Source organism: Peromyscus californicus, unplaced genomic scaffold (assembly GCF_007827085.1).
Source record: "Peromyscus californicus insignis strain IS unplaced genomic scaffold, ASM782708v3 Scaffold_6__1_contigs__length_162567912, whole genome shotgun sequence".
Classification (NCBI taxonomy): Eukaryota; Metazoa; Chordata; class Mammalia; order Rodentia; family Cricetidae; genus Peromyscus; species Peromyscus californicus.
The window spans coordinates 118084192-118096593 of record NW_026294584.1 but is presented as its reverse complement, the minus strand read 5'-3'; the positions used below and the strand labels follow the sequence as shown (position 1 = coordinate 118096593).

At 37.3% G+C, this 12402-nt stretch overlaps 1 long non-coding RNA gene across 8 annotated transcripts in view; it reads right to left on the bottom strand.

Annotated features, from left to right (window-relative positions):
- LOC128099492 (uncharacterized) overlaps window positions 1-12402 on the bottom strand; it is a 51951-nt gene that overhangs the window by 38452 nt on the left and 1097 nt on the right. Inside the window, exons 2-6 of one of the 8 annotated variants that reach the window (XR_008214536.1) lie at window positions 12119-12202; window positions 11909-12008; window positions 10507-10735; window positions 8032-8095; window positions 3763-7237 (exon numbers count right to left, since the gene is read on the bottom strand). This is a non-coding gene — a long non-coding RNA (uncharacterized LOC128099492). Of the gene's footprint in view, window positions 1-3762; window positions 7238-8031; window positions 8096-10506; window positions 10736-11908; window positions 12009-12118; window positions 12203-12402 lie in introns of those variants that run through there. The other 7 variants (XR_008214541.1, XR_008214539.1, XR_008214543.1 and 4 more) reach the window with 7 other exon arrangements.

Genomic DNA, 12402 nt, shown 5'->3' with positions numbered 1-12402 from the left:
ATCCAGACCGAGGTATCCTTGAGAGCTGAGGAGAACAATATTACAATTGCATGGGCAGAGTAGGCATTATGGTTGTCTCATGTAATTTGGGACACAGGGTCACTGGAGGTATTGAAACAGCAGGCAGACAGCAGTACCAGATGTTATGTGAAGCTTATTCACATGGCCACAATGACCATTTAAACTCATTCTCTGATGCTCAATTTTTCTTTATTTCATATAGAACTTTTTGTTCTGAAACAGTGTCTCCCATAGCCTACATTGGCTTCAAACTTGCTATGTAGCCAAAAATAACCTTGAACTTCTGAACTGAATTACCAAGTTACTGGTTTACTGAACTTGAATTACTGGTGTGCACTACCATACAGTTAAATTGTATGGTGCTGTGATTGAACCCAGGATTTAGTACATACTAGGCAAGCACTCTACCAAGTAAGGTATATCTTTCCCCTAAATATCACTGTTTCTATGTTGCCATGAATTTATTTTTTAGCATTTCCTCACATGGCAGAAGAGGCAAACACACTTCCTCAGGCATCTTTTGAAGGACACTAATCCCACTCCTGAGCAGAGCGCTTATGACCTAATACACCCTGGAGACTCAATATCTCTTTACTTATATTTTGTATGTGTAGGGGCAGGGGTTGAGGTGATAGAGGGCATGTGCCTCAGTGCACTGATGGAGTCAGAGGGCAATTTACAGGAATCAGTTCTTTTCTTCCATCATGTGGATCCTGGGGCTGAAACTTTGGTCATTAGGCTTAAGGGCAAGCACCTTTATCCTCAAAGCTGTCTCGCTGGCCCCAGTCTCCACCTCTAAATACTTTTGCATAAAGATTAGGTTCCCACGTATAAGTTTGAAGAACAGCACAATCATTCAGAAAGCATAAATGGGAAGCATTGAATGAATAAAAAGATATCAGGGAAAGTATTCACTGGGAGAGTATATCAACTGAGGGATGCTGATTTTCTTGCTACAACACAAAAGAATATACATTTATATTAGATAACATTAATCCTCTAAACATATCAACTCAAACTCCATTAAATATTATAGTACAGAATAATTCATCATTAATATAGATTGAGGTATATCCTTCATTTCAGGCATCGATAATAAAAGAGGATTTGAGTTTGGTAATCATTTCCCCAGTCTCCTTGTGTAAAACAGAAGTGAACTACTGCAATAAACAAACCCTCACATGTCAGAAGCATAATGAATGTTTACTGTAGAGTTGTGACAACTTAATGTGAGTGTTTTATTTAAATGGGGTTTCTTTGGTCAAGGACTCAGGGATCTTGGTCCCCTTTCATTGATGAGTCTACCTTCTTGAGGCTTGTTTATCATCTCAAGAGGATGATGAATGAGGGGTTCTGTGACCACACTGGAAATGGAGCACCCAACCCTGCCACTCTGTTGGTTGTGGCACATCTACATCATGCACAAATGCAGCTGTGTGCCTGCAATCTTCAAAGAAGCAGCTGATATGGAAAGAGCTTGTCAGTCTATTCTCTAGCATGCAAAAGGAATACCCCTGTTACTACACCACTCAGATTTGAGGAGGTCTTCACAACTGAAAATGGACATTCCTCTCTACTCAGGGTCTTCCTGTGACTTTTAAGAATATAAAACTCTGTCAATATGTCAAAATGACACCAAATGCCACATAGTAACCATATCAAAACCTTGAGTTGTCCAAGTACATGAAAACATAACTAATTCAGCCCCTTGTCTATTTTTAACAGAATATTTGGGAATTTGATTATTACAACCCAGTTATTTCTAAAAATGAGTTACACTTCCACAGGGCACTGCTAAAATGCACAGAGGCATTTTAATTGCTTATGAATATTCAAAACCTCATTATTGTTGTAGTTTATAATTATCAAATTCCCTTGACAAAAATGTGCAGCCCACAATAAAAATAAGGTAATCCATTTAAAAGTGTTGGCATTCATGTTGAAACATTTTACTTTAATTCTTGACTATTGAGTCTATATCGTAACAATTCATTTTTGGGGGGCAAAGCTAAGATTTCATACTGTCTTTCCCCTTCGAAGTGCAGCTTGCTGCCTGCATGTATTTCCTTCATATGGCATAACACATTTCACACAAGATGGTCTATGCATTAAGCTGATACAAAACTCAAATTGAAACTTGGAATGAAGATTAAGATTTGTGCACACTAGAAAGCAAAATCAGAATCTGGAAATCTCTTCTCTGATTTTGAAAGAATTACTGTGTAGTGTGGTTATGCTAACCCAGTTGCCATTCTAGGCCTTGGATAATAGAAAAAAGTCTACTGAAAATTATTATCTTGTAAATAGGTAGACAGATGTCTTTGTTTGGTTATTAAAAGACATCCAGAAGAAAATTTTAAAAAGAAAAATCATTATCCAAGTAGCCTCCAGATTCAGGCAGGTTTAACTTAAAAGCCTCCATACCAGTTGATTTCTTTTAGAAATGTTTATGTAATTCCTTCCATGCGCCATGACTTCTACCAATAGATGGTGAATATATCCCTAAGTAAGTAAAAATAATATCCTCTAGTTACTTACAAGTACTCAGCCATTGTCTATTACTACAACTCTATCTCATTTATTTTAATGTTCTGTCATCTTTTATCTTTCTTAATTAAATTTTTCAAAGACAACGTCATCATTTAAGGGCTAGGAAGGTATCTCAGTGGGTAATGTATTTGCCCAGCAAGCTTGATGACTTGAGTTTGCATCCCCAGATTGGTAGCATAAGCACCAAACATCCCACGGAGATTTGGAGGCAGCGCATAGAGAACCGCAGGAAGCTCAAAGGTTAGGTACCCTGGCACAGCCAGCAGTTAACAAGAAAGGCAGTGCCTCCAACAGGGGGGAAAGCGGGAAGCAACACCTGAGGCTGTCCTCTGACCTCCACAGCACGAAATTGCAGTATGCATCTGCATTCACACCTCTGTGAATACACTTATACACACACACACACACACACACACACACACACACACACACACACATCATTTAGCCTATATTAACCAGTTATTTACTGTGTGCTAGGGACTGTATGATAATACTATCAAATTGCTGATGGCACATGCAACTAGAAAGACAGCCAAATCTACAACCATAACACAGCACAGAAGTTTGATAGAAAAACAAACTTTGTTTGTTTGCTTAGAGGATCAGGAAAGGCTTTCCTGAGAAATGAATCTTGATTGTAATAATGAAAGATAACTTTAAATTACCCAGATAAGCACTGCTGGGTCTAGAAGAGGCTGTTCAGAGTTAAAATAAGGAAAAACCAAGAGGAAAATGAGGGCTATATATGGAAGCAAAAGCTTGGGTCTTGTTGGAATATAAACACTGGAGGTAAAGCCCGGTCTGAGCACATGGGATAATAGAGGGTTGGAGTGGGTAACCTTTCAATGGATGAGCGGGGTATGATATTCAGAAGCTACATCTACAAAATGACAGTGGTGAGGTCTTAAGCTCAGCACTTACGCTATTTGACAGGTCATGAAAATCCAAATCAAGGGGTTCCAGGACTACATGGTATTTCTCTGTTGCAAAAGGGTAGGAGAAGGACACATGCTGAAATACACATCACCTCACTCTTCCTCCGGCCCAAAACCTTTAAATTTGAATATTTGATGACTGCTTGGGCTGGGAAAGTGAGAGAGATGTAGTTTTACCATGCACTTCTTGTTGCCTGTTTCTTCCTTCTCTATCCCATTGTTATTAAAAAAAACAATGGCACAGAATTTCAATCAAATGTTTATGTTTTAATGAATAAATATATAATCAAATGACCATCTTGGAAAACACAGTACATGATATATTTATAGCCAAGAAAGATTTAGCAACCCTGACTACATTCCAAGATACATAGGAAACCCCAAGTTCCCCATGGCATAAATTACAAAGGCCATACTTACATATTGTAATGCTATAAAACCAAACATTAATAACGTGGTTTAATCACAGCCTAACTATCCAGGACCTGAGTAACTTTCTTAGACTTACTTAGGTCTTAATTTTAGTTGAAATAAAAAAGAGGAACTCTGAGAGTATTTAGATAGTTATTCACAAAGGTAGTGTTACAAAGCATGGATTTCACAGTTTTGAGAGAAACATCCTAGTCCTGGATATGTACATTGGAATGGTAAGTGCCACTGAAGACTGGGCAGGATTGCTCATGAATTTCTACTGCATGACCATCAATTATTCTTGTGTGTTTAAAGTTAAAGTTGAAATGTTGAACATTCTATGATCACATTAAATATTTAACATTTCTGTTGACAGAATTTAAGTTGAAGAAATAAAGACAAATCCCAATGGGAAAGCAATACTTTTTATATTCAATGAGATTTTATAACAGGATAAAATGGAAGATGCCAGTAGATAACAAATAATTTTAGGAAGATTTAAGAAAAAAGAATGTTCCAAAGCCAAGCGAAGACCCTGTGTCAAACAGAGTTGAAAAAGAGGACTGACCCCAGAGACTACCCTCTGACACATACACACTTCCTGTAAAATGATAATTAATACCAATGATTATTGGCAAAGAAAAAGATATGAATTATAGCCTGATAACACATTTTGCCAATAAGAACTTAAACTAATATATTGAACATTTACTCCCTTGGAAGGCTAAGTCTAAATACTTGGTGCATATTAACAAATTTGATACAACAATTTTGTAGCCAAGACTGTCTTTTTTATCATCATTTTATAAATGGTAAAATTGAGATCTGTGAAGGTATGTAATTGTTCTTGGCACTAGATTTTGAACAAAATGACAAATATTTAATATATTCCCAGTTTAGTAGGTAGAGCAGAATAGAATTCTCATAAACACCTTGAACATAAATAGGTACAATTTTCCTGGAGTGGAATTTGACAGCATGAATAAAAAGCTTTAAAGTCTCTGAAATCTTTAAATTGTTCCTTGTCTATGGTTTTGTACAGAAAGAGCTCAAGGATGGTCCAGGTTTGTTCATTGGGATTTTATGAACAGAGGCAATTTAATGACTCAGTATTTGATTGAAAGAATTTGGTTACATGAAGCAAGGTATAGCCAGAAACTAATATACTATAGAGCCATTTAAAGTCATTAATATAAACAATATATAATAATATATGGAAATAGTATGATACAATGGAAACAATAAAAAGAGGATTGAAAATTATCAATATGAAAAAACTAAGATTTTTTTATGACTTTCACAAATACATATCCACATTGACACAGAGATACACACATATTCAGAGGAATAAATGAAAATCAATCAACATCGTAATAGAGATGCTGTGAGTCATTTGTGGTGTACTTTAGTTTACTCTGCATAATATTTACAATGAGAATATTAATATTTTAATTACAAAGTGAAGATTAATTTCTAAAGTGTACATTCTATAATTCTTAGATGGGATGCAGAGGCAGGTGCAATCAACATTGTCACAAAAAGACAGCTGTTATCAAACACTGGGTTTCACTTTAAGTTAATGAGAAAATCTCCCTCCTTAGCAGATGTGTAAACAGGATCTTGATTAATGGATATGCTTACTGCTCTTCTTTCCTATCCACATTAACCTCTGTTTGTTCCTTAATTGTGATATGCCCTTATGGGTAAAGCCTGCTGAATACATCATTTGGATTGTTAAAAGTATAGGATAGTTTTCTTCCTGCCAGGCAGGGTCTGGGGTAAAGATGGCATCTAGTGACACCACCTGGATTTCCACTGGTTTGTCATCAACTCTCCTGGAAAGGCCCCAAACACATCTGCTTAGAGAAAAAATATCCTGCTCTGGTAGTTGTAGATAAAAATAGCTGCAAACAATACAGGAAACTGTACAGACAGCAGGTCTAGTTTTGAGCCAGACCCTGTGGTGTCTCTAAGTCTTATTCCTGCATGCTGAATTCTTTAATTTTATCGGAATTGGTGGCCTGTTGGGGCATTAGGCCCAGTAGCATTCCCTATAGTTGCATCCCACAGAAACAGTTAATCTATTATAGTTCACTTTAAGTAAGTAGCTATCCTAGAGATCTGTGCATGTCACTTCCTCAGATTTAACCAAATATTTCAACAGAAAAAATATTGGAAAAGTATTGTATTTGTATTGAACATGAACATATTTTTAACAATTCATTATCACCTAAAATTTATAATAATAGGATTGTTGTTCACATGGCATTTCTATTGCATAAGCTATAAAGTCGTCTAGAAATTACTTAGGTTTAGAGAAAGATGTTCAAAGGCTATGAGCAAAAATGACAGAATTTCTTATATAAGGTACTTAAGTTCCACAGACTTCAGTTTCCCTGTAGACGGTGAGTCATGGAACAAATCCCTCACAGATACAGAGCTGGGAATGATTGCGGTGCAACCTTGTACTATGCTGTTCAAGCACAACTACAAACTAATCCTTCTTTGTCATCTTTAGTTTCTACTTTGATTTCTGTGTCAATGATTCCCAACCATATGTGCACATTGCAGTAATCTAGTGATTTTTGTAAACTTTGGTACACATGGTATACTGAAGAACTATGAATCTTGATGTGGTGCACTCCAGGTATACAAACTTGCAGATTTCATTTATGGATTTCAGGTTGAAGTCAAGGTCAAGGCTTCCTCAAAGTGTTCTTCCCTAGAACAAGACTACTTGGGGTCATGGCTCAGTTAAATGTCACAACTCAGAAGAAATTAAAAGTGCTAACACATCCACACAATAAAAACCAATGCTGAACAGCACCATACTAAACCATTTCTCACTTGCTTTCTCTCACAGAAAAATGATGACATGTGGAGATGTAACATGAGGTGGGTCCATGAGCTATTAGTTTCTTCCATTGTTTTCTATGATATCACTAAAAGATATAAGGAGCAAGTACCATGCCTGACATCCTCTGGAGGCACAATTTTATTACAGCCCCTTTATTCACCTACTCCAAGCCCTATGCCTAACCAATTCCAGGCATCTACTTAATCATAAAGTCTAATTCAAAATAAAACTCAAAAGAATGTGTATTTTTCAAGGATGGCCATTTGGCTTTGGAAAACCAATTGGTGTGTTAGCCCTGAAAATATTCATACAAGTAATATTATATGGACTCAACAGGTTATATTTGAGAGTATATATGTATGTACAAATATATACATGTATACAATAAGAGTTTTAAAGAGATCGTGAATTTGAAGGAGATCAGGGAGGCATAAGTGGGAGAGATCAGAGAGGCATAAGTGGGCTTGGAGAGAGGAAAGAGAAGGGAGAAATGTAATTAAATTAGAATCTCAACAAACAAAAAAAATGCATGTTGCTCTTTCATTGGAATTTATTTTATTTAGTTTCTTCAAACTTGCTGAATGGTACATGACTTGGATGCCATAGATTTAACCCAGAGTATTTCCAAATAAATCCAAACTCAAACATATTTAGATCTGTATACGTAATTATACCATTGTGATTTATGTCACATTTTTGCTTTTCACACAACTTAGAAAACTCTCTTTTTTATATATAAGATAGGCTTCCTTCCTAAATGATACTACCCATTGCCTACATCAGTTGATTTTTCAGGTCAAACCAAAGCACAGACTGCCTACTGATAGCATCAAACTGTCACCATTACAGTGACCCATATCCTGCATTGACTTTTCAGCTAAACACACTGCTTTCATATTCAGCAAATAGATACTTACTTAATATAGCACTTTCTTGAAATTTTAAATGCTATGCAATTTCTGAAAAATGAAATGTCTTTGAACTGGGATAATATCCCTTTCATAATCTGAACCCTTTCATTAGTTATTTTTCAACATTATCCTTTATTTCTTACTTTGAATTAAGCAAAGTTATTTCAAGACACAAATGAAAGGGGGTAATTATGGCTGTACTTCTGTTTGTATTTATGAAAATGGATGTATTTTGAAAATAAGCACTGAAAAATGCACCCACGGCCTAAATTTACTTAGGGAAAATAGAGTAAAATAAATTAGACTGTGAGCAGAAAAGAAATTACAGCATTGCGCCTTTTCTTACCTCAACCCTCATTGGTTGGTTTTCATTGAGCTCTAATTCCTATGGAGAATTCAGAATCCATTAGCTGCAACATAAAGAAGAATAAAAGGGAAAGGATCTAAGAACATACAGAAAGACAGAGAAGATAGAACATTTTCCAAGATTTGTTGACCCCCCCCCATTCTCTTTTGACTTTAACCCTGGATGTTCTTGGATCAGATGACTAGATTAAGAAAGAGATTTACAGCTCAGTGAAAATATACCATGAAGACCCAAGAGAACTTATCCCCAGCCTAATTCCGAGAGGAAAATCTTTCATCGAGGCTTCATAAAATTTGATATTGTCATTCCCAAGTCCCTGTTAGGAAATTCGTCACTCCCAGATCTGGAGGTACATCATCCTAATGCCTTCATGGTGGGCTTAAAAGGAAAGCGAACATACTGAGGGAAACAACATGATTTTTCCTTCCTATTCTTTTATTCAAGACAGTCCTATTGTGGCCTCTGGTATACAAAATGCTTTCAAATAGCAAGTCTTAATAAGTTAGCCAGCTTCCTACCACTCTAACAACAAAACTAAGAATATCTTCTTATAAGGACATATGGCTTGATTAGATTAGCTCATGGTCATTGGCTACTGCAGCAGCACATCGTGGTGGGAGCATATAACCCAGGAGACCAGTTTACAAGTGAGGAATTGGGAAAGGCTGCTATATAGCACTTGACAAGTGCTCTTAGCCCTTAGGTATAGACTTGATATGGAATCTTAGGCATGTTTCTTTTGTTCTGATAAAATATATGACAAAGGAAAAAGCAGGAAGGAAGGTTGTGTGTGTGTGTGTGTGTGTGTGTGTGTGTGTGTGTGTGTGTGTGTGTGTGTTTGATGGTTAGGGTTTAGACTGATCACGGTGGGAAAGGCAAGGCACTGAGTTGGTAGGCCACATTGCTTCTACAGTCAAGAAGGAAAGGTAACACCTAATGACCGTGTTTTCTACTTTTCCTCTCTTTATTCAGTCTTTGATTCCAGCCCCTTGAGCAGTGTCAACTCCATTCAGAGTGTCCTCATTTCCATTAGGAAACACAGACATACCAGAAGTGTGTCTCCTAAAGTTGATGACAAAGACTACCCACCACATATGCCAATGATGGCTAGGCATGGATTATTCTCTTCATCGCTGACACAGATATTTTTGGAGACATTTACCTGCTCATATGCATAAAAGGCCCATTTTAAATATTGCTGATTAACAAACAGTTGACAATAAATACAAAGTTCTGTTTAAACTTCTATAATTATTGAATTTTCATATATATTTTACATGGCATAAGATAATATTATCTAACTAAATTTATTGGAGATACCTAAATGGAGAAAGGTAAGATGACTGGTTCAGTGTCACATAGCTGCTAGGTTCTCTCCAGAGGATGATGCATTAGGGTAACAGATGGAAAATGACCAGAAAGATGGTAGAGCAGAGAAGGAGACAGAGTTAGGAAAGAACAATATGGGAAGGAAGAAAAGAAAAAAGTCTGGTGGCTCTAGGTCAGGGAAACTCTCTGTGGAGCATTTGTCTAGAGTACCCAAGGGTTTGTCCATTCCTGGTTCTCAAGAAGAATGATCTTCAAGAACTGAAGAAGCCTCAGAAACCTTCAGTATTTAAGTAGTTACCTAACTGTGCATTCCCCATTACCTAAGTGTGCTTCACTCAACTATTTTGGACATTTCCCCTGTTGTTGAGAGTGGCTTGGAGATGGATGAGGGAAAGGGTGAGTATAATGTTGATTTAGGAGCTTTGGTCTACTCAGCACTTTGGTCTATACTCACATGTCAATATTGAACTGTGATCTCTATCCATTTTCCCCTCTCTTTTTTAAATGACCCCTTTGCTTTATTATTTTGCCAGTATGTCCACACCCTTGTAAAGAAGATGTCAGCTTACAAAGCACTTTTAACAACAACAAGTAATGATGTGACTTAGCTGAATACTCATCTTATTCTAGGAGGGGGGCGGGATCTCCAGTTTAGAGAACAGAAGCCCTAAGCTTTTTACCTGCACAAGTGCTTTGCCTCAACCCTCACAGCTCTCTTCTCAAGGAAGTGGTGCGGATATTGCTTCCTACTAGACATATGGGAATTTTCAGGTTTAAGGTTAAGAGATTTGCCAGAAGGGCTTCTAATTCTAGACACAGAATCACCTCCAGTAAGGTGTGACTTCCGATTTGAAAAAGTTGAGGAAGTTTTTTTGAAAATGCAAAACTCTTTGTTCAGTCTATCAGCCTGGAATTACTCATGTTATCTGCATTTACATTGCATCCCAGTCCAAAATTTCTGTATCCTAAATTTTACCCCTAAGTTTAAGGGAGATTAACAAACTTCTATTAAATTGTATAATACACATACACAGATACTCATTATCTCTTTGAATATATATTGGTGAAATTATTAAGGCCACTCCACGTAGTTAAAAGGGAGGTTTATTTTGCGGGGTAACTTACAAGGAAAGGGATAGGCTACATGGTCTGGGAAAGGTGCAGTCGGGCGGTGTTCTCTGGAGAACTCTGCTCAGTCTACATTCAACGTCCAGGGTCCAGGAACCAAGACTACTTGGGCATCCGGATCTCGGGTCTTCAGCATCCCCCCATCAGCCCCACCTTGTAGGCGTGACCATTACCGAAGCCTCAATGGGAGTTGGAACTTCCAGGTCAAAGTTGGAATGGCTACCCACTACAAATATATGTATATAATATTATAAAAATACATAATATTTAATATGTGTAAAATATATCCTCAAAGTATGTCTCTTTATATGGAAATGTAAAATATATTCATATAGAGTATAAAATGTATATATGAAAGGATACATATCCATGCATTCCTTTCCTATGACCTTTCACTGACAGAATGCTCTGTCTTCTTTTGTGCTTTCTCTCAGGAATCCTTACAAAGTCAAGTCCACAACTCACCGCACTATGAAAAATCGAAGGCTGAGCTCAAAACTTGACTCCTGCAATTTATGAACATACAAACTGGTTTGCACATGCTGAGCCATCAGCCTTGGAAGAAAAAAAAAAGCACAGGAAATACTGAGACAGCTCTCAAAAATACAAGGTAGCTGTCAGCTGCCAACACATAAGCATGTAGAAACTGGAGGGCTCAGCATGTGAAGTCACTCCTGCTTCTCTCATGCCAAAGCAGTGCCTGGACACAGGTGTGGATTTGAAGAGGCAAAAATATCCATTAGTTCTTCTGTCTTATATAATTGGAATTAAGAAAACATGTAATAAGTAATCATTCCATTCATGACCTAGCATTATGTCCTGTGCTTATGAAATGATTATACTGGTTGTTTGTTAACTGTCACTATAGGACTTTTTGTGAAAATAGAATTATACATGTATAGAATAATAAATAACGACAACATTGAAATTTTGCTTCTTATGATCTCAAAGATGGAAGTGATTTTTTTTTTGTTTAGATATTTGGCTTGCATACTGTATATCACTCATGGTCTTAAGAACTCAAGGCACTAATGAATAAGACAGATGTTTCCATAATGACAGGAGGAATTCCAGGAGTAGGACAGACAACCCATGCTGCTGTATAATGTTCTTAATGTTTCCATGATTACATTTACAGTTGCTGTTGAATTAGATTCTGAATGGAAAACTTCTTTTCTACAAACATAAGGAACCAGTTCCGGTTAGTTTCCTAAATTAGCAAGGGTGACCACTGCACAAACAGCCAACACTTTGACTGGTCTATGATGGCCAGAGTACAGTGTCCAGCTAAGCCATGCCTGAACCCCTTACCAACAAAAGCTCTGTAATGATCAATACATGTTGATTTAAACAACCAAGCTGGTAGCCCTTTGATACAGGGCAGTAGAAAAAACAATACCATTCTTTGCTGGGATGAATGATGAAACTCAGGCCTCAGAATTCTCCCTTTCTGTTGCAATCCACTATTCCTTCATGCTTGAGATTGTCTTTCCCTTCCTCTGTAAGAAAAGTGTCAGCAAGGTGAACAGGCAGGGAAACACTAAAGGAAGGGGAAGAAATATGTGAGTTCATCAAAGCATATGCTAGACAAAGGAAATGGAGTTGTAACCTCATTTTCTCTGGAATGATGAGCTGGGTACCACGATGATCAATGACATTAGCCTCAAAGCCATCAGCTGAAGAAATGCAAAACCTAGGGGTAACAGATAAGGCCATTAGAAACACCAGTCCCCAACAGGAATGAGTTCCCAAATAAATAAAATGACCACCTTTCAAGACAGCTTATAGCAGGAACCGGATCATTGCAGATAGACCCCCCGCAGGCAAAGGGGAACTCAGGCAGAAGAAAGAACACTTCCTGTGTCTTGGGAAAGAGGTTTGGCGATGACACAC